The sequence below is a fragment of the Sminthopsis crassicaudata genome, chromosome 4, assembly GCF_048593235.1.
Source record: "Sminthopsis crassicaudata isolate SCR6 chromosome 4, ASM4859323v1, whole genome shotgun sequence".
Taxonomy (NCBI): domain Eukaryota; kingdom Metazoa; phylum Chordata; class Mammalia; order Dasyuromorphia; family Dasyuridae; genus Sminthopsis; species Sminthopsis crassicaudata.
In genome coordinates this window covers 140080942-140102768 of record NC_133620.1, presented here as the reverse complement: position 1 = coordinate 140102768, position 21827 = coordinate 140080942, and the positions used below count along the sequence as shown (strand labels likewise).

The following is a 21827-nucleotide window of genomic DNA, read 5'->3' as shown; positions in this document are numbered from 1 at the left end:
GATAACATTACATGTTAAAACTAAGTAAATATGTGGCCCCCAGTGACTCTCTATATAAAATTAGTGACCCTCATTTCTATTTAAGTTTAACACCTAGGCGACTGGTACTCTAGACAACGCTTTAAGATGGGAAAGAAGGGCACCAACAAGCACAGACAGTTTTTCTCATCTGAGAGTTCTCTATGCCAATAAAAACACAGGTTCAGTCTCTATTCTTAGTGCTTTACTCATCACATGTACTTGACTTCTATGTTTCATTTGGCTATTTATTTCCTTTATGTTTTCTTATTGAAAATTTGGCTAAGATTATTCAGCTAACTCCTCATTACTATAAATACTCTTTAAAAAATAAGGCTCAAGAGAACCTTCCCTAACATAGCTTAAGGATATTTTTTGTGGTTTTCAATAGCAATGAACATAAATAAATATAGGGTATCCCAAAAGTTCTAGTGAAGTTTTAAACATTATGAGCTTACAGATATTATAATTTGAATACGCGTTTGTTTCAATGGTTTAAGCCTGCACTAAAACTTTTGGGACATATTATAATTATATTGGGGAAATTCCACATTTTTATTAAGATTAATCAACAAACTCTAGATTGAAATTTCTTCAAAAACTGAATTTGAAGCTTGTGTAAAGAAGTAGATAGGCTCCATAAATTGAGTTAAAGTTTCTTATAGCTTGTATTATTTATTCCTAAAATAGCAAAGCTAGAACAATTACTTGTCTTCTTAAAAAAATCAGTTCCCAATTTTTTTTCTTTTGGATTTCAATGTGTACTTCCAATATTAGGATTCTAATTCATTTCAATTTAAAAATTATAAAAGAAAAGTAATTATTTAGGTATACTTTTTGTTCTATTGAAGTCTGAGGCAAGCTTTTCCCCTTCCTAGAGATGAAAAGATGAAGACAGATTCAATTTTTTTCAAATGTTTATGTAAAACATCTATTTAATGATTAAATGCTTACTATGTGCAGCAAATTGAGTTATTTAGTATGATAGATGCAAAGCTAGGATAAGGCATAGCTACTGGATGCTATTTCTAGATTTTGGCACAGTCAACCTTTTGTTAAGTAGGACAATTATCCAATTTGTACTTAGAACTTTGGTTTCCTCTCTTTATCTCTTTGGTAGATTGACTTTAGTTCTTTCCCCCCTCTCCTCTTAACACAGGATAGTTTAGCAAAAGTAACAAATAAATATACAATTCCTTTATGTTCATCTAGATCTAGAATCATTGTGATAGCTCTAATAAAGGCAAGAGGTACAAGGAAGCACTGTAGTTATAAACTAAAATACAGCTTTAGAATGACCGTAGACTTAATTTGTTCAAAAGACACTACTACCCCACTGCTATATAGAGCTAGAAGCTGACTGTTAGGTACTCCAAAGGAAGAATTTGAACTGTCATAGATCTTATAAATTCATCCCGATTTTCTGGGCACAGGGTAAATGAGCTTCTGATTTTATAAATCACCTTGGGCTGAACTTACAGGTGTCTCTGTGTATAAAGCCTTTCCTCCTCCACACTTAGGATAATACTTACATTTTAAAAAGCAGAAAGGAGTATCTGTTTCAGCACTTCATACACCTACACATATATGTATATACATACACACATATGATGAATAGTGTGTGGGAAAAGGGTTTGTGATATTTATCTCACTAGAAATTTTAACTGTTTCTTAAAGGAATGGCTTATTTATAAATCTTGACGCCAGAGATTCTTAATCTGGGGGTCTACAGATTTGGGAGTCCAAAATTTTAGGAGGTAGGTGACTTTACACTGAAGAAAATACATCTTCATTTTAATTAACCTTTCATTGAAATTTGCCATTTTCTTCCATCATGAAGGCAGACAACAAACATTCTCTGATAAGAAGAGGCCCATACGTTTCACCAGATTGCCAAAAATGTCCATGATACACAAAAGGTGAAGAACCCTGTTTAAGGCAGACAGATACAGCTTTATGGTTCACACTTCAGAGAGCGGGAAGATCCTTAGATGATACAGGGCCTGAGGCAAATCACAGAGCTTCTCTGTTCCCTCAGCTCTGCCAATGATTTTATACTGGTAAAATTAGTTTAAAGTGAACTTCAAGTGAGAGAAACTTGAAGGAAAAAAAGAAAAATCATAGTTTGAGGGAAGTCAATACTATTGGGAAAAAGATAGGCTCACTTGCTTTGTCCAACTTAGTAATAATACCCAGGGTTCATCAACCAATTTTGTGTATGTGTGGACTTTAGGTCTTTCTTTTTCTTCTTTTAAATTACTAGTTTCCTGTCTGGTCTTCTCCCCATGCCAATTGCCTTTTTGGATTGTAACAGACTGATTATAGTAGGGCAGACATCTTACAGGGACTCTTGGTTTTGGTCCAGTTTGTAAGATACTAGTACTGTATAGCACTTTTGCATAGTAGTTTATTACTATAATCATAGAATATTGGAGATGAAAGGGTCTAACTAATGAATCCTCCCCCATCAAATTAGCAATCCCCTCCACAATATCCCTGGCAGATATCCAATATCTGCTTAAAGATTTCCAGGAACATGGAGCTTACTACTTGGAGAGGCAAGCCATTCACTTATTGGCAGCTATAATCATTAAAAGGTTCTTTATTTGGGTAATTCCCCCAAAGTTTTATTGAATTCTACCTACTGATCCTAGTTCTGACTTTGTTATATAGAATAGATTCATATATGACAATCACACAATTCTAGAAAACAGTTCTAAGTCATCTTTTCTATAGCTTTACAAACAACTTCCTTCAATCACTCATCAAATAATAATTTCTAGACACATCCTTGTTTCTTTCCTCTGACCACATACCATTCATCTATGTCCCTTTTAAAAAGTGGTAATCACAATTGTACAGGGTACTTCAGATGTGATCTTAACATACTTATTGACTCAACACAATTACTACTGCTATAATTCAACTCGATATATTAAGAGTTTTGTTTTGTGTTTTTAAACATACATAATAAGGAATTTAATAGTTTATGTGGTAGTCCTTTTCATCACTGAAGAGCAAGAATCTGCTTTTTTATAATTTTTGCCTATTTAACCAGATCTATGATTCCACAGAACTGCCTCTATGAATGTAATCAGCAACTTTTCTGCAATTTATAAACTTAAGGTAGTTGCCTGGGGCACTGTGATTCAAGTCAAATTAGATAGATAGGCACTGTTTGAAGTGCTATAGATATGGAGAAAGATAAAAACTGTCAAGGAGCTTAATACTAATGGGGGAGACAAGATACAAATACTTAAGAACATACAAACCGAGCAGATGGAAGGTGTTCTTTGAGGGGAAGATGCTAGCAGCTCAGTAAGAGAAATGCATGACAGGGTGGGACCTGAATTTCTCATTTTCCTGACTCCAAGACTGAAATGTCTTTATTACACTGAATTGCCTCTTGACTTCTACTTATCTTAATTTACAAACAACTTCCTTCAATCACTCATCAAATAATAATTTCTAGACAATCCTTTCCTCTGACCACATACCATTCATCTATGTCCCTTTTAAAAAGTGGTAATCACAATTGTACAGGGTACTTCAGATGTGATCTTAACATACTTATTGACTCAACACAATTACTATTGCTATAATTCAACCTGATATATTAAGAGTTTTCTTTTGTTTTGTGTTTTTAAACATACATAATATGTCTTCCAGAGCAACAGGGAATAAATATCTTATTTTCTTTTGCAAATTCCTTCAAATATTTGAAGACTATTCCCTTATGTCATATTAATTTTCCTTTAGCATGTAAAATATTTTCTCTCAGCTGATATCCTCTAGTGATTTCAATTATTCCATACATGACATTGCTTTACCTTCTTTTGGATATGATCTACTTTGTCCATATCCTTCAGAAACATAGAGCTGGACATAAAACTGCAGACATGTTCTGTCTGGTATTTAGGCCAAAGGGGCTATCACTCTTTAGTATAGATTTTATAGTTCTACTATAATGCAATCCAAGTTTTCATCATGTTTTCTTTTGTTTTGTTCCTGTTCATTCACATGGTTCAGACTGAACAACAATTTTTCCCATGAAATCCTGTGACACACAAAACACTGACTTAATTTTTTTGGGGGAGAGGAAGGACACACTATTTTTGATATTGTATGAGCAAAGTTTTATATGAACTCTTGGAGTTTTGAAAGCACACCCCTTCAGGGGAATAACCTGAGCTATGATTCAATCATAGAATCTCAGAGTTGAATGGGACCTCCAATTCCATGTAGTCTAGGGGTTCTTCACTTTTTTGCTTGTCATGGGCTGCTTTGGCAGTCTGGTAAAGCCTTAAGATCCTTTCTCCAAATGTTTTTTAAAAGTATAAAACACAATACAAAGAATTACAAAGGAAAGTAATTATTTTTATTGAAATATAGTTATCAAAATATTAAATAAGTTCACAGACTAAAAATTACGAATTCCTGGTCTTGTTCAAACCATGCCTTCCCAAGAATCCCCTCTATAGGAATGCTAAAAAAGAATGGTCATTTGGTCATTCTGTTGATTGCTGTGCAGCAATCATTACTTCCCCAAAGCATCCCATTCTGTTCTACTAATGGATTGTTCTAATTATCATTGTTTTTCCTTATATCAAATGTAATTTTTTTTTCTTTGTAACTTCTCATCCCTAGGGATAATAAGCACATTTAATGCTGCTCTCATGAAAATCCCTTCAAAACTTTAAAAACATCTCTCCTGTCTGACAATCTTCTCCTAAGTGAAAAATCTACAGACTCTTCAACTTTCATACATGATCTTTATGCTTTTCAGCATCGCCTTCTTCCATATTTTGCACAGAATGATATTCTTCATAGGGTTACAGAAATAAAGTTTGAAAAGATCTTAGAGGCTAGCTAGCCCTATCTTCATTTTACAGGTGTGGAGCTGAGGGTCAGAGAAGTAGATGCCTTGCCCAAGGTAACATAAGTATTAAGTGGCAAAGCCAGCTTTCAAATCCAGGTCCCCTGGTTCTAAATTAATTTTTCTTTCTGCTTTACCATGTTGCCTTTCTAAAAGAAGTCCAATACTGAATGTGATTCTTCAAATGTAGTCTAATTATGGCAGACCACAGTGGATCTCTTACCTTCTTAACATTAGATATTATGCCTCTCAAAGCAGCATAAGATTATATTAGTTTAGGTTTCTATCTCTTCTCTGCCTTTTTGACTTGTCTTTTTCTCTCTCTTTTTCTCATCTGTCGTTCTTTCCTTTTTTCACTCTCTTGATTTTTCTCTCACATTCTCTTCCTTCCCTTTTTTCTCTTTTCTCCCCTCTTTCAATTATATTTCATTCTTTTTCTCCTTTTCTTTCTTGGTCCCATTTCCTCCCCTCCCTTCTCTTGGCTAAAGTCTGAAAAAAAAAAAAGAAAAGAAAAAAAAAAAAAAGTTTAATACCTTGAGGGTGAGAGGAGATGGATGAAAGAGGAATAAAGTCCTCTTAAAGATGACTATTGATCATTGGCTTAAAATAGTTTGGTTACTTCTGTCTGGAAGTTGGAGAGCCCTGGAATTAAGGCTGGTCAGGGAATGCCTATTTAGAATAGGCAGAACATTTCAGTATAGAATCTCATACTGCCAGTAGCATGGAGGAGGTAAACTTAGTAGAGGAAATTTATGTCATCCTGGACCACATAATAGAGAAGAGAGGATCCAGTGAAAGTAGAGCAGCACCAATCATTGGTCAGTCAACATTTATTAAGCACTTACCATGTGCTAGGATATGTTGGGAATAGAGAGACAAAAATATGGTCCCAACCCTCAGGAGGGTTACATTCTAATGGGGGAGACAAGTAAAAAACTGTATATATATATGACTTATTTAGTATAAACTGAAGGCAATATCAATGGAAATATCTGAAGTCAGAGAATTTTGTCAACTCAGCCTGGGCAGAGTAGGAAAGATCTTTCCAGGCTATTTAAGTAGATTTAATTATGTTCCTTGGATTTTTAATTGTCTCTCTTTTCTTAAAACATTTAATAAGCCTTAACCTAACAGAAAGATAGGATGGGGTTTCTAAAAAGAAGGGAAAAAGTATTAGGGAGAAGATAAAGAATAAGTCATATAAAGGCAAGTTAAGGAGCAGAATTGAAGTAGAAGAGTTAGGAAGGACAGAAATGAGAGATATATACAGACACAATAACAATGACTAGGAGTAGAATTTATTAGGAAAAAAAAAGTAGAAGTAGTAATCGTTGATCTTAGACAAAGTCAAACTGAAAGATTCAATTAAGAGAGAAATGTACTCTATATGTTACCCATATTAATCTTGTTTTAAATGCATGTCTATGTATGGGTATATGTAAATGTATATTGTGTATATGTGTGTATGTAGATATATGTATGGAATGTGGGTGTATATGTACATATACATATATATATGTATGTATGTATATATATAGTTATATATGTATGTATATACGTATAAATATCCCATAATTAGCTTGCTTGCTTTGGGAAAAGAGGAAGAATGAAAGGGAGAAAAAAATAAAGTATACAGCAGAGAACAAAAGAATAACCTACAAAGAAACAGAAAACATGGATAGAGGGGCAGCTAGGTGGTGAAGTAGATAGAGCTCCCGCCCTGAAGTCAGGAGAACCTGAGTTCAAATCTGTTTTTAGACACTTAACACTTCCTAGTCTGTGACCCTGGCCAAGTCTTTTCCAGTAAACAATCAGAATAGGATTTTGAGAGGCCTATTACCAAGTATATAAAAGTAAACATCTCTATGGAGAACTATATTCAATTTGAAGCAAATCAGATGAGCTGATATATTCTCAAATACAAAATATAAATAATTCAGATTTTTAGAATTTCATTTAATGTAAGTACTTCTACAATTTTATAATTTGGGTTAGAAGCCAAAATCTACCTTTAAAAAATTATGGGTCTCCAGTCATTATGTAACTCAATCTTGAAGAATAAATTGTCAACAAGAATGAAATTTGTAGTAAGATCTCAAACTAATTAGGAAAAAGCCTTTCTGAATGACTAGTTTTATTCTTTTTATGCATATATGAGATGGTAAATCAAATGTAGTTAGCAAAATATTATAAATTTTATATTCTTCAAGACCCTGCTTGGATAAATGAAAATGAGTTTAAATTAGCACCCTAATTTATTTCTATAATGGGTATTTAAATTTTTCCCCCAGGTAATTAAACTATTTATTTCCCTCGAAATCTTTTTTTTTTTTTTTTTTTTTTTTTTTTAATAATGTTATGTTTAGCAATTTTTTTTTCCTCATAGGTAGTAAACTTTAGCCAAAGATCTCCAAACTATTATTAATTCTGGGTAAGTAGATTTGGAATTAATGAGATTTTACTATATTAGATATGTTTAAAACTCACTGGATAATCATTTAAATTTTATTTTTCTTCAAATAACTTTTTTTTCCTTTGGCTTGAAATTGGGGTTAAGTGACTTGCCCAAGATTACACAGCTAGGAAGTTTTAAGTATATGAGTCCAAATTTGTATGCAGGTCCTGAATTCAGGGCCAATATTCTATCCACTGCGCCATCTAGTTGCCTTTCAAATAACTTTCGAAAATGATCACACTTTATAGTTGCATTCTGTTTCTAAACATTTTAGCCTTTGGTGAAAATCTACTAAATTCCTGACATTTTTTGGAGAGGTATGTTAATTAGGAGTACAGAAGTAGTCATTTAAACTATAGGTAACCTTAGCAATTTAGAATATATGTAGGTTTCCTGGTAATGAGTAGGTTGAAAATCTGATCTGTTTTTTCCTGATATTTTTCAGACTTAAAGAATTTTTTTAAAATTCCAACTTGATATGCTTTTATAACTATAAATTATAAATTCATTCAAATAAAAGATTCACATTTATGGACAGAAAATCTTATGACTCATTATTCATAACTACTAATCCTTTTTCTATAACTCTTATGAGGCTTAGAACTACTTTACCACAACCCCTGGTTAGAGACAAGTCTGGCAACTCTTAAATTTAGACTTCATCAATGTAGTTTCATATCTAAAAGTCCAAAAGGGGAAATAATAAAAATCAAATACTTAATGATTTTGGATTTCCTCTAAAGGCCCTCACAAATTAGGAAAACCAGGTATAATAGCAATCAGTTTAAGAAGTCATGGCAGCTTTAATACTAATTTAGTCTCTAAACTTTAGTGTTATTTATTCTGTTCTGTACCAACTGAGCCAGTGTCTTGGCTCAGCTAGAGTGAGTTAGCTCTGTGTTCTGTGTCACAAAGCGCTTTCTTTTGCTTGTCTACATTTGTTTGTTTAAATTTTAAAGTGTCCTCAAAAAACGTCCAGAATTCTTTCTTGATCAATATAGATAGAATTCATGTAGAATTAGATTTTTAAAAAAAGTCCTTAGTACTTAAAATTGATGTAAACTTAATGAAAGCATGTATTTCCTATGAAGCAAAAATGGTTTAGAATATTAAAAGACTTTCATGATATTTATTAATTTGGCAAAATGATTTTCTTTGGCTTTTAAAAGTATTGAATGATTTTTTTTCTTAGTCAATATGACATGTAGAATGATCTTGCTGCTTCTGTGATAAAAGTTTGTGTTTTTCTCTATTAGAAATTTGTAATATTTCATATAGTCCAGGATAATGAGACAACCCTGGAGATATGAATTTTTTAAACTGAAGGATGCATTTATATGTACTTATCATAGTAAGCAGTTAGAGTGCAGTGCTTTTAATGTCATATAACATTAAGTTCATTTATTGCATTTTTGATAGTCTCTGCATGCACACTTAAACTGATGCCCTTACTGGTACTGTAAGTAGATGTAAACTGGTGGGAAAAAAGGATTCTCTGTAGAAATGATAGAAAAATTCCTTTGCTTTTTTTTTCTCTTTTTATTGACAATATTTTTTTTTTTACATCATTTCCCCACATAAATCTCCTCTTACCCCTTCTTGGAGAACGATTCCTTATAGCAAACAAGAAAGAAGACACACACACACACACACACACACACACACACACACACACACACACACACACACACTGTTCAGCAGAACTAAGCAGCACATCAATCAATGAAATCCATCATGATAAGCAGTATCCCAAATCCATATTCCCCCTTCTTCAAAGAATCATCCTTTGAAGGCATTTTCTCCTATTCCCCTATAAACCCTATTCATCCCAATTTCTGCATATGTAAAATGAGGATAATAATAGCACTTACCTCCTGGTGGATATTGTTGTGATGACCAAATATGATAACTGCAAAGTATTCGGTACAGTATCTATCACATAGTACACACTATAAAAATGATATTATGATTAGTAATAGTAATTAATTATTGCATTCAGTTTCAATTTATTTGTTGTTGCTGGTTTTTTTCACCTCTTGTATATGTTATTTTCCTGATTCTACTTTGATTTTTATCATTTTAGAAGTGTTCCCATCATATTTATTGTTCATTACAACACAGTAATATTCCATTATATTAATGCTCTGGTATTTAATTATTCATCAATGAATTTCACTGTTTCCAGTTGTTTGCTATTCTAAAAATAGCTGCAGCAGACATGCGAGTTGTTTTTTTGTTTTTGTTTTGTTTTTAAATCACGCCCTTCTTACAGTATAAGCCTAGAAGTAGAATGCCTTAGTCAAGGGAAAGAACATTTTAATAACTTTTTTTAAAGCATAATTCCAAATTGTTTTCTATAATAATTGTAGCAGTGGTAAACTGACCAATCCTATCTTTGTTGTGATTTAAAATTTTAGAATTGTGATTTATATTTCCTTTTCCTTTTTATGAGATTAAATGCTTTACCAAATTATTAAGGAGATATATTTCATAGACCTAGAAAAAACTAATAATGTAAAGAGTTCTTTTAAGGAATTATATTTACATAGTGTCTTATATTTTAATACTTTAAGAATCTATGGTTTTATTCAAAGTGGACACTCCCTTCAACAACGCAGATTGTATTCTCCTTGTGTCTTATAAGACAGTCTACTATTAAAGTAAAAACAAAGTTCATACACTACTAGCCAGCCATTTTTGATAGTGAATCTCAGAATACTTTGCTACACTGATGTCTAGGCAACAACAAAAAATCATTCTTTGGCTCATAACCAAAGCATGGTAAAACTTAACAGAGCTTTTGTTCCATTTCCTGCCTGTGGTCTTAGAAAATCAAGAGTCATCTTCATACCAGGATAAGTTAGAAGAGGAGAAGGATTCTTATGAAGAATGCTTGAAAGTCCTCTTTTTCATTAAATATCCATTTTCCCTCCTGAAAGATTATATTCAGTTTTTCTAGGTAGGGGATTCTTGATTGTAATCTTAGCTCCTTTGCCCTCCAGAATATCATATTCTAAGTTGTCCGATCCTTGAACATAGAAACTGCTGAAACTTGTGTTAGCTTGACTTGTGTTCACTTGATAGTTATAGGATTTGGTTACAATATTCCTGGGGATTTTCATTTTAGGATCTCTTTTAGGAGGATAACCTCCTGATAGATTCTTTAAAATTCTACTTTATCTTTTGGTTCTAGAATATTGGGATAGTTTTCTTTGATAATTTCTTGAAAGAAGATATTTAGGTTTTTTTTTTTTTTTCAGGTAATCCAATAATTCTTAAATTATCTCTACTGATCTATTTCCAGGTCAGTTGTTTTTCCAATGAGATAAGTCACATTTTCTTCTATTTCTTCATGCTTCTGATTTTGTTGATTGTTTCTTGATGTCTCATAAGGTCATTAGCTGCTACTTTCCCAGTTCTAACTTATAAGGAATTATCTTATTTAGTGAGTTTTTGTACTTCCTTTTCCATTTTGTCACTTCTACTTGTTAAAGACTTCTTCTCTTCAATGAATTTTTATATTATCATTTTCCATTTGGCCAATTCTGCTTTTCAAGATATTCTTCTTTTCAGCGGTTCTTTGTACCTCTTTTTACCATTTGGCTTATTCTAGTTTTTTAAGGTGTTATTTTCTTCAATCTTTTTTTGTGTCTCCTTTATCAAGATATTGACACCTTTTCATGATTCTCAATTTTTTCTCTACCTATCTTGAAGTTCAAAATCCTTTTTGAGCTCTTCCATGAGATCAATTAATAATTTTTCTTGAAGGTTTTGAATGTAGGACCTTTGACTTTATCTTTTTTTGAGTGTGTGTTTTGATCTTTGTCACCATAGTAACTTTCAATGGTCAGAATTTCTTTTTCTATTGTTTGCTCATTTCCTGCTATTTCTTGACTTTTAACTCTATGCTAATGTAGGGCTCTGCTTCCCAAGTGGAGGGGGCACTGTCCCAAGCATCAGATTTTTTTGTGTAGCTTTTTTAGAAATTATTCTGGGGATCTGTAAGTTTTTGAATCTTCAAAGGTGATATGATCTAAGGAGAAGTGTGCATATTACTCTTTTCAACCCTGGAATTGTAATCAGAATTCCTGCTCCTTTGTGGCCTCAAGCTGTTCTATGCTAGTACTCTTCCTTGTACTAGAACCAAACCTCAGAATTTCGTTCCAAATCTAAATATAGGCAATATAACAGTCTTGCTTCTAACAGCAAAGAAACCCTTATAATCTCCTTCCAATCAGTTGTTTTATCCCCTTTTTGTCTGTGGGCTGAGAAACCACTATTGTTATTAATTCAATCATCACAGGTTTGCTCTATGTTTGTTGAGATCCAGTCTGCACTGAACTATGCTTCTCTCTCACCTGATGCAACAGACCTTTCCTGATGACCTCCTAAATTGTCTTGAAGTGAAAAATTGTTTTACTCTGTCCCTTTGGGCTTCTGATGCTCAAGGATTTTGTTAGTCACTATTCATAGGTTTTTGGAGGCTTTTGGGGGAAGATTTAGGCAAATCCCTGACTTTAATCCAGCATCTTGTCTCTGCCTCTGAGTTTTCTGCTTTTATCTCTTGTACACTTTTCCACTTCCTTCCTCCTCCTAGTCATGCTGTCATCTTCTCTTCTAAGAGGTCCCATGTGCTCCAGGGAATGAGCTTCCAAAGCGTAAATAGTTCTCTATAGATATGGTTCTAATTTTCTTTTCTTTCAGACAAATTGAACCTCAACTTTGATCAAGAGGCAAGTTGGGATGTGGACATTTAGGATTTGGACAACTTATGGCCACTTTGCTTATTTTAATGCACTCAAGTGAGTAGGATTGTATAATGGATTTCTTCCCTTCTTCAACTTCCCCCACCTCTGGTCTTAATCCCTCAGGCTTTAGTAAAAAGGGAAAAAAAAAAAAAAAGAAAAGAGGGTCCACTTTTAAATTGTTCTAAAAGCAATGTTCTAAAAGTATTAATGACTGAGAAGAGAAATCATTGTGGGGAGTGGGGTTGTCTTCCTCATTACCGCCAGCAATAATTGCTGGTCAAATGTCATCAAAGCAGATAGACACAGGAACATATGGGGTGGCAGCAGTTCCCAGACCACAAGTCTTGTTTTAAACCTAGCCACATCTACCCATCCCCCACTCATAAGACTGGAAACAACTTCTATAGGAAAAGGCCAGCCAACCCAACCCTTTACCACCCCCATAGGAGACAAGCCAGCCTACCTGAAGCAGCAAGGCACTCTCAGGAGATAAAGGAAGCAATATGTGTCAGACAACTGAAAGCACTGACACCAATCACCTTGACCACCATTTCTCCTCTGACCCTAATGAAGACAACCCAGGGACCCAGTGAAGAGTAATGTTTCCAACCCAGTGCCCTCAGTCATACAACCCCTGTGGAGATGCAGCCTGCTTCTGCAGGTGCTACAGTAACAGTTATTGAAGACCAAGAAAGAGTTCTTGTCACAAAAATTCTTGGCACTTTCAAATAGTTTTTAACATCAGAAATTGATATGATTTTATCAGTAAAAGTGACATCAAAGAAGCATTGACAGCTTTGCTGCTGTATCCATAGGGATCATGGGATCTTTCCACTTGACTGCAACTGAAACTTTCCATATGTATTCCCCATTAGTGTGAGCTTTTTGAGAGCAGAGACTCTTAATTTTCTATTTTGGTTCCTAGCCCTTAACATACTGCTTTGTAGACATAGAATGCTTAAGAAATGCTTTATTCTTTTGATAATGAGATGGAAGCCTGTCCTTTTGTACCAAGAACCTGCCTTTAGTACCAAGAACCTAAAAAAGTATGTTTTATTACCTAGTGGGGAATGACTTAAAATAGGCATTATTAAGAGAACTCAAAGCAAATTGGTCTTGAAATTGGAGAGGGCTTCCAAATTCATTTTCTCATGTCATAGTCTATTTCTCATAGTAATAAATACTGGTATACAAATGAGGGATTAAAACAAGGTGGGAATTGGCATAGCTCATGCCCATATAATATTTGTTCTATGGGCAAAGAAGAGTTTAATCTTCCAGATTATGAATTCATAAACACTAGACTCTCTGAGATTAGGTGTAAGAGTCAAGAGGACATACTTCCTTTAAGAAACAGTTCATACCAAAAAAACCCAAAAGTTCTAAAAAGGAGGGAATGTGATTTTCCCTAAGCACATTTTTCATAAATACACTTTCAGTGTCATGCACATAGATGATAATTTTTGATTCTAGTAACTAAAGAGTAGACAAAACTTTTCATTCATCCAAATGATTTTAAGTTATAGTACTTCAAAAGAACAGGATATATATATATATATATATGTATATATATACACACATATACACATGTATATGTACATATTACTGAATTTTGGTATCATGATTACTTGCATTTCATCTATCATAAATGTTTTTGAAATAAAATGATTTACCTAATAAGGCTTCTCGGATGCTTCAAATACACTTAACAGGTGGCATTTAATACAGTATTTTGAAAAGTCCAGATGAACAAAATGTTATATTATAAAAACTCAAAATAACTATTTCTCAATTCCCCACAAATAAGCATTTGCAAATGCAAATCTATGGTCTAAAAATTGAAAAACAAAAACCAAAAAACAAAACCCAGGCATCCTGTGAATGTCTCAAATGCAAAAAACCTCCAGTCTCAGAAATGGTTAGCTCTATGTTGTCACCAAACCACAGGATTTCTTTTTTTATTACTTGTGGTATAGGTCCCAAGAGGAAGAAATCAAGAGAAATATACATGCCACTATCACCACCCTAGCTGGATTGGGGGAACTGCAAAGTTCTGGAGACAAATCTTATTGGGGGATCTTTAGGAAATAAGTGGTATTTTGAAGGATTCGAAGAATAAGAAAACTCTGTGAGGAGCAAGGTTCAGCTTTCCTTGGAAGGTTCTAAGGTTCTCCCAAATGAGCCAGAAGTCTTGGCCTCTAGATTGTAGTGAAGGGGAGGGATTTTGGGTGGGGTCCAGTCACTGTGGGTACAAATTTGCCCAGGGTTTCCCTACCCTTTCTGTGAGCTTAGGTCTCTTTCTAAGTTATTGCTGGTTGTGGGAGATGTGCTGTTAGAGTGCTCCCGCTTGTGAAAAGCAATCTAACCATCTGCGGCTTCCCTTGGACAGTGCCTGTCCCTCCTCCATCCTCAAGTCCTCCGACATTTTTCAGACACAGGGAGGTAGGGAGAAGGAGAAAGCGGCCAAGTCCCTGCACCCTGCTACTGCCGCAGCAAATGAAGAGGGAGGGAGAAGAGAAAAGGTTGAGAGGAGATAGCTATTAAATTATGATTTCCATCATTAATAAAAAGAATCACCATGATATACAACAAGGATGCCTCCAAGACACCCACCCGAGCAGCGGCTATAGGTTTAGTGGGCGTTCCTCGCCCTCACCCCCCTCGTTGCAGCCGTTCTCTATAAAATTTATTCCATGCCATATACATATGAACTCCCTTTTCTTTTATTAAAGAGAAGAACAAGAGAAAGAATCACCCCAAAACCCCTCATATTTCACCACTGCAATAAGGCTTCCGTTTGTACAAACCCCCCTTTTCTTAAACACCTTTTCCACGGAATCACTGTTTTTTGCTTTTTTTTTCCCTTTAAGGTTAAGATCAAGAAAACACACAAACATATTCAGCTTATTTGTCTGCTTGCATTTCTAATTCCACTCTTGTTTCTCTGAAGGAATAAAAATCAGTATAAAATTTCTCCCTTTCATCTCCTTCCACCCCCGAACCCCCTTTGCCCCATTCCTGGTGATAGCAACCTTGCCTGCTGCTGCTGCCGTCGGCTTAGCCCTCACATAAGCAGTAACAGCAGCAGCATCGCTTCACAGAGCAGCGGGGACACAACTGAGGGGTTCCCTGAAAAACCAGGATACCCACCCCATCTCCGCATACCAGCTGGAAAGGGGACGGGCAGAGCCAGAAATGGCAGCAACATTTTAAGATCAACTTCCCAAGACAGAGCCTCGGTTCACCCCTCTGCCCTCCTTTAGAAGTAGGAGTAGCGGTGGGGACCCCAGCACCAAGCAGGCTCCCCCGCCCCACCGGTGTATTTGCAATTGTACTCTCCGCCCCCTCTTTTTCTCCCCCCTCTTTTTTTTTTTTTTTTTTTTTTTTTTTAATTCCATCCATCGGTATAAAGCAGACATTTTGATGCCATTTACTTAGCAACGTTCGGCTTTAAAGGAAATGTCTTACCCACCCGCCTGGAGGTGTGGGCACAGCACCGAAAGGTCCGGGGGGAAAGACTGGGCTGCTTGGTCCTCTAGCGGAGCAGGTTGGCTGCCATCCGCCCAACTTCAGCACCCAGCCGGCAGGGAGAGAGGGAGAGAGATAGACAGAGGGATAGACGGGAGGGGGCAAAGGGGAGGGGGAGGAGGAGAAGGCAAACAGAGCGCATGCGCCCTACCAGAGCCGTCCCCGACCAAGCACAGCTGGAGTTGCCGCTTCTTAGTCCGGGAGCGCGGCGGCGCGTGAGTCACGGCCCCACCCCTCTCCCCGAGAGGGTTCCCAAGCTTGCTCGCTGGCGTTTGGGTCTGCGCCCACTGTGTGGAGGGTCCGGGGTGGGAGTAACCCGGGGGCGAGATAGGGACCTGGAGCCGAGCACTCCGGAGAGAGCGTTCTGTAAGAGCGAGGAGTCCTGGTGGCTTTAAGAGATCAACCCTGCCTTCTGTTCTTAAGACTTGCTCAGGAGACTCTTGAGTTCCTAAGCAGCTACAAGAAATGTTCTGGGTTTTTTTTTTTGTTTTTTTTTTTTTTTTCCTTTTCCCCCATCCCCTCCTCCGCGTGTTAAAATAACATCATTTTCTTTCAAGAAAAAAAGCCGAATAAACAAAACTCCAGCAGTGTTTCCCATAGAAAGCTTTCCCTCAGAGAGGTTCAAGAAAAGGTGCAAAGTTCAGCAAGCGTCCAGTTTTGTGCAGCCATCAACACAACTTGGCTTTTTTTTTTTTTTTTAAAGCCCTTCTGCTTTATTTACTTACTAAGAAAGGGTGACAATCTTTCCCAATAATTGTTTCAGATTGCTGAATATGCATCAGCTGTATTCTAGTGCACGTGGCCTGTTTCAGCATACTGGTCCAATGTGGCTCATAATGACTAGATAATTCTGTTTAAAAGAAAACAGATTCTTTTACAAGACGATGTTTTGGGGTAAAGCTTCCACCATTTAAGAAAAGTGCTGATGCCTAAGGCCTGGTGTACCCTATTGGGACAAGTAGGTAGTCAACCATTCTTGTTAAATGCTTCCTTACAAAAGGGCTCAATCTTCCTGAGATTTAATGAATTTTATCCATTTAATCCTCTTCTTGTGTTAGAGTGATTAAAATGATCTGATCAAAGATGAGGGGAGAATAATAGTAACAAATATGTAATTGTCCACTTAGAATATCTGTACAAAAGACAAATGAATTCCTAAATGGGATGATTAAACTTAGTCGTTTTCCTATTTAAACTGGACTTAGTGTCTCAGTCTCTGTCTCCCTTAAAGTCTCCTCTCCTTCCCTCCTTTCTCTTCCTCTTCTCTTTCCACTTCTCCCCTTACTTCCCTTTCCTATTCTTTTCTTTCCTTTTCCTCCTCCTCTCTCTCATATATATGTATACATACACTATATGTGTTACATATGTATTATATAACACATAGATACATATGTATATATAAATACTACATGTTGGAATATGCAATACATTAATGTATTTTTATTTTTATCAAGAATATTTTTTTTTGTATATGACACTGAATAAGGTTCTATGCTTTTTAGTTCTTGAATTTGTATCCTTAAGCCTCAAAATACTGAAATAGACCAAAATATGGAGGACATAATGTAATTTAAGATTAAATGTGGAAAGAGTTTGTTGTTATTCAGTTATGGCTCTTTTGATTCCATTTGGGGTTCTCTTGACAAATTTATTAGGATTTGCCATTTTCTTCTTTAACTCATTTTACAATTGAAGAAACTGAGGCAAATAAGATCAATTAACTAGATCTGCTTTAAATAGCTAGTGTTTTGAGGTCAGGTTTGAACTTGGGTTTTCTTGACACCAGGCAAAGTGTTCTATCCACTTCACAACTTAAGTGCATCATGGAACAAGTACCCTTCACATTTACACAAAATAATACTGACTTTGCTACCAATACCTGTGTTCAATAGAACTCTTTTTGGAGGCAGACTTGGAGATTGTCTTTTGATTTGGGTCTGTAACCCAAATTTGCAAGTTGCAGTTGATTTTGCAGAACCTGTTACCATTGTTGACTTTGTCTCATGGTTATAATTGGCTTAAAGCCTTTTGTAGCAAAAAAAAAAAAAAAAGCCACTCTCTTCCTTCTAGCTGCATTCTAGGTTGGCCTATATGCTGCTATTGTTTTCCAGCTGCACAAAGCTACACAATATTTTTCTTCTGTCTTTCCTGTTTAAGAATTATCCTGCTTCAATTTTTCCTAGTAAGATTGAATGCAGGGTATACTGTAAGTTCTCAGTCCCTAAGTAAAAATTTCAAAAAAGACACAGCCCTAAAATCATATTTTCACTAAAGAAAGGCTCTTTTCTTTGCAATACTGGGGACGTTTAGAGAATTATTTTTATTTGTGCCTTCTTTGATAAGTCATAGTTAATCATGGTCTACAAAATATTTGCTGTAATGGAATTATGCTACTGTTAATGTAGGATTTCATTGATGAAGTTGCCCTTTAAAATGTTTCACAGGTTTGATTCTCCTTACTCCTTATCATTTTCTTCATATTCCAAATCAAATGGGCCTTCTTATTGTTCCCTTTCTATACATTACATCATATCTTTTGCCTCTGTGCCTTTGTTTAGGCTTTTTTTTCTCATGTTTAGAATGGTATCCTTCACCTTCTCTCTTGGAATTTCTAAATCAACTTCAAAGCTCACCTCAAGGGTCATCTAATATATAAAGCCTTTTTCTGATCCCCTCCTTTTGTTAGTGCTTATGCTTACTTTATCCATTAATCCATCCATTAATCCACACATCCATCCTTATATACATACAGAGAAATATACACACACACACACACGCATATATATATATATATAATTTTATTGTCTATCAAATAGATTATAAACTCTTTGACTATGGGGATTTTAGGACTTTATCTCCCCTGGTGAATACAATGCCTGTCATAAATTAAGTGATTAATAAATGTTTTGAATTGTTTAATCATTTATTCTTTAGCAGGTCAGATGATACTTAAGGAGCTGGACTTCACGTGTTTATTATGCCCAAGATAGAGATAAACACCTTTTAATCTTTATTGTTGTTGAATTATTTTTCAATTGCATCCAACTCTTCATGATCCCATTTAAAGTTTTCTCAGCAAAGATATTTTAAGTGATTTGCCATTTCCTTTTCTAGCTTATTTTTCAAATGAAGAACTGAGGCAGAGTTAAGTGACTTGTTCAGCATCACATAACTAGAAAGCTTCTGAGGCCTGGTTTGGGAATATTAGTCTTCTTGACTTCAAGGCCTGAACTCTATCTACTTCATCATTTAGCTTTCTTTTAAAGTCCCTCAATTTGGTCTAGATCTCAAAGGCCTGTTGTCTCTCATTATATACTTTGGTATTATATTTCTTTCTCAATAGAAATATTGGCTGGGTGGGGTCCAGGAAATTAGAGTGTATGACTTTATTTAGCTCTTTATTGAAAATGGAAATATTTGACTATGGGTAAGGCTTCCCTTGTGTACAGAAACTCATTCTTTCTCAGCCTTCCCAGACAATAAGAGTATGCCAAATCTGACCCACAGATCATTTGTGTATCATCTTCCACGAATGTTTTAAATACAGAGGGAATCTGAAGAACAGTCGAAGTTTTTGGTGAATAGCACCTATAATATGGAAGTAGCCAATTTTTTTCTGTATGTCAAATACTGAAAAAAATTAGGCAATATAATTAAGCTCAATACAATATATTCACTAATTTCACAAGAACATTTATACCATTATTAATAGGCCTCAGGGAGTTCACCATTTTCAGGCTGTTGTAGGATGGAAATTTATCATGTTTAACAGAATAATTTCCCCTTCCTTATTATGTCATACACCCCCCTCCTTTTGAGGGAGAAATATTTTACTTCTTGTAAATAGAAAGAGAAGAGAGAAATGGTAAGAGTGGATTTGGAAGATCCTTCCCATTGCTCAAGACAAGAACCTGTTGTCCACTTGGTAGAAACTTATAAAAGCAATTGAAATGGGAATAACGGTAAAGTGTTTTTACTTTTACTTTCAGCAAGAAGGAGTCATCATGCCTCTTAGTTCTTTTATAAATCAAACCTAAAGGGCACTCCTAAAGGGGGAAATTATTCAAAGGGGGAAGTGCCATATATTCTACTCTCAATTTAATTATCTTTTTGGGGGAAAGTAAATAAATGTAAAGCCTTATGTAAAGATATGAAGATAACCACTTATTTTGCATAGAAAGGGTTCTTGTAATCGATAGTGAATGAAGAGAATCCTGTTGAAATTTTGTTCTGCTTTAATTTTTTCTAATCATTAAATATTCATTTTAAAATATGCTGTGTGTGGCCTTCACAGTTTTCAAAATATTTCAATACTTTAAAAATAATTTAATCCTCATGTCAGTCTTGTGAATTTAAGCAGGGTTGGCATCATTACTTTTATTTTACAGATAAAGAAAATGAGGTTGGAAAACCTTCGTGATTTTGTCAAGATTGCTTAGTTTGTAAGTGAATGAAATGGGATTAGAACTCTGATTTCTTAGTCATAATATTTCCCCTTAACTTGCTAATAATATGCCTTCAAGATATCTTTCCTCTTTTTTTTTTTTCTTTTCTCATTATGGCCCTCCTAGTTAAAAGAATCACTTACCTAGATTATTGTGGAAACCCCCTAAAATCATCTTTCTCAACTCCAGTCTCTTCTTTTTCTTATATATTCTAGAAATTACTGTTGGCTTAATCTTCCTAAAGAACAGTTCAAAATAATATAAATCCTTTGCTGAAAAACTTTTAGTTATTTCTTGTAACTTACTGATTTGAAGCCACAATCTTTGTGCGGTACATAAGCCCTTATAATGTCCCTTATGACTTTAAGACTTTTGCTCTCTAATTTAGCCTAATTAGACTACCCCTCTGTACATTTTCTGCTTGGGAGCTTATCCCACTTTCCCAACCTAAAATGCCCTCTCCTTATATCTATGTATTCAAATTCTACTTATCCTTTCAGATGTATTTCAGTAGAATTTCCTTTAATGAATTTTTCCTGCCACACAAGGCAAACGATATTGCTTTAGAAGAACTCTAGATTTGGAGAAAAAAGTGTTCATGGATTAGAATTTTCACCCTGACCCTTTTAATCATGTGATCTTTATAAATACTTTAATCCATCCAGGTCTCAGTTTGTAATTGTAAGAAAGAGGCCATTAAGATTGCATTCACCTTTAAGTCTCTGATGGTGTATAAGACTTCATACTCCAAAAGAACTAAAAAAAAATTGTATTTTTCCTAGGATATTAATCATATGTTAATTGTGTGTTTACTTGTCATCTTCTTTAGCAGATTATATAAGTCTTAAAGGGAGACTATACTGTATTTATCTTTATATCTCTTAAAGTAACGGGGACAATGTCTTACACAAAGTAAACATCCAATTTTTAAAAAATTGAATTGAATATTATTCACTTAAACTTCAGCTGCAATATTACATAGAAAGTTTAAAATAAATTCAATGTTGTATAAGTACATGGGATCTATTACTCTTGGTCCACTTTTATCATTCTCCCTGTAATAAAACATTGTAAACCATAACTTATATTATTATATTATATTATACACATATTATAAAAATCATTATAATTTTTTAAGAACTTTTTGAACTGGAAAATTTGGCTGAACAAACTGCCTGCCTAATGTGAATATAAGGGAATATTTCTGTCATGTAAGTAATAATGAGGAATTCAAAGAAATGTGGGGAAATGTTTATGATCAAAGGCAAAGTAAAATAAGCCGGCCTAGCATAACTATATACACAGCGATTTAAACAATTAAAATAAGAACACTAACATTTGAGTGACTGAGGGACAAAAAATAATTCCAAAGATCAGATAATGGAACAGACTTCTTCTTATCAGCAGATAAGCAAAAACTGCTAGGGCAAAATGCTAGATAAGTTCTCAGAGTCAATTTTTTTGCTTAACTGTTTTCTTTGTTCTAATTCTAGGGGGAATATTGCCAGAAATGACTCTGATATATAAATAAAATACATCAATAAACATTTAAAAAAACTTTCTGAAAGTGCTAAATTTTGAATGGGATGAATTCAGATTTATGTGGTTCCACTCAGTTTATTTCAAGTATATGCTGGGTATCCAGCATTATATTATATATTAAGAAGAATGCAATAGATAGAGAATAAAGATCCTCCTCCTTAGCTAGGTGTCTGTGCTTATTATTATTATGAAAATATGGCTACAGAAGATAAGAC

At 34.8% G+C, this 21827-nt stretch overlaps 1 protein-coding gene and 1 long non-coding RNA gene across 4 annotated transcripts in view; one reads left to right on the top strand and one right to left on the bottom strand.

Moving 5' to 3' along the window:
* The window catches only part of RGS17 (regulator of G protein signaling 17), a 182068-nt gene extending 166394 nt beyond the window's left edge, over positions 1 to 15674 (bottom strand). For 2 of the 3 annotated variants that reach the window (XM_074309483.1, XM_074309484.1), the window contains exon 1: positions 15570 to 15674. The gene's annotated coding sequence lies outside the window, so the exon portion shown is untranslated. Of the gene's footprint in view, positions 1 to 15565 lie in introns of all 3 variants that reach the window. The other variant, XM_074309485.1, reaches the window with a different exon arrangement.
* Positions 11271 to 12623, top strand: LOC141565839 (uncharacterized). Its single transcript, XR_012489166.1, has 3 exons — positions 11271 to 11350; positions 12054 to 12151; positions 12544 to 12623. It is a non-coding gene; the product is annotated as an uncharacterized LOC141565839 (long non-coding RNA).
* Positions 15675 to 21827: the final 6153 nt, after the last annotated feature.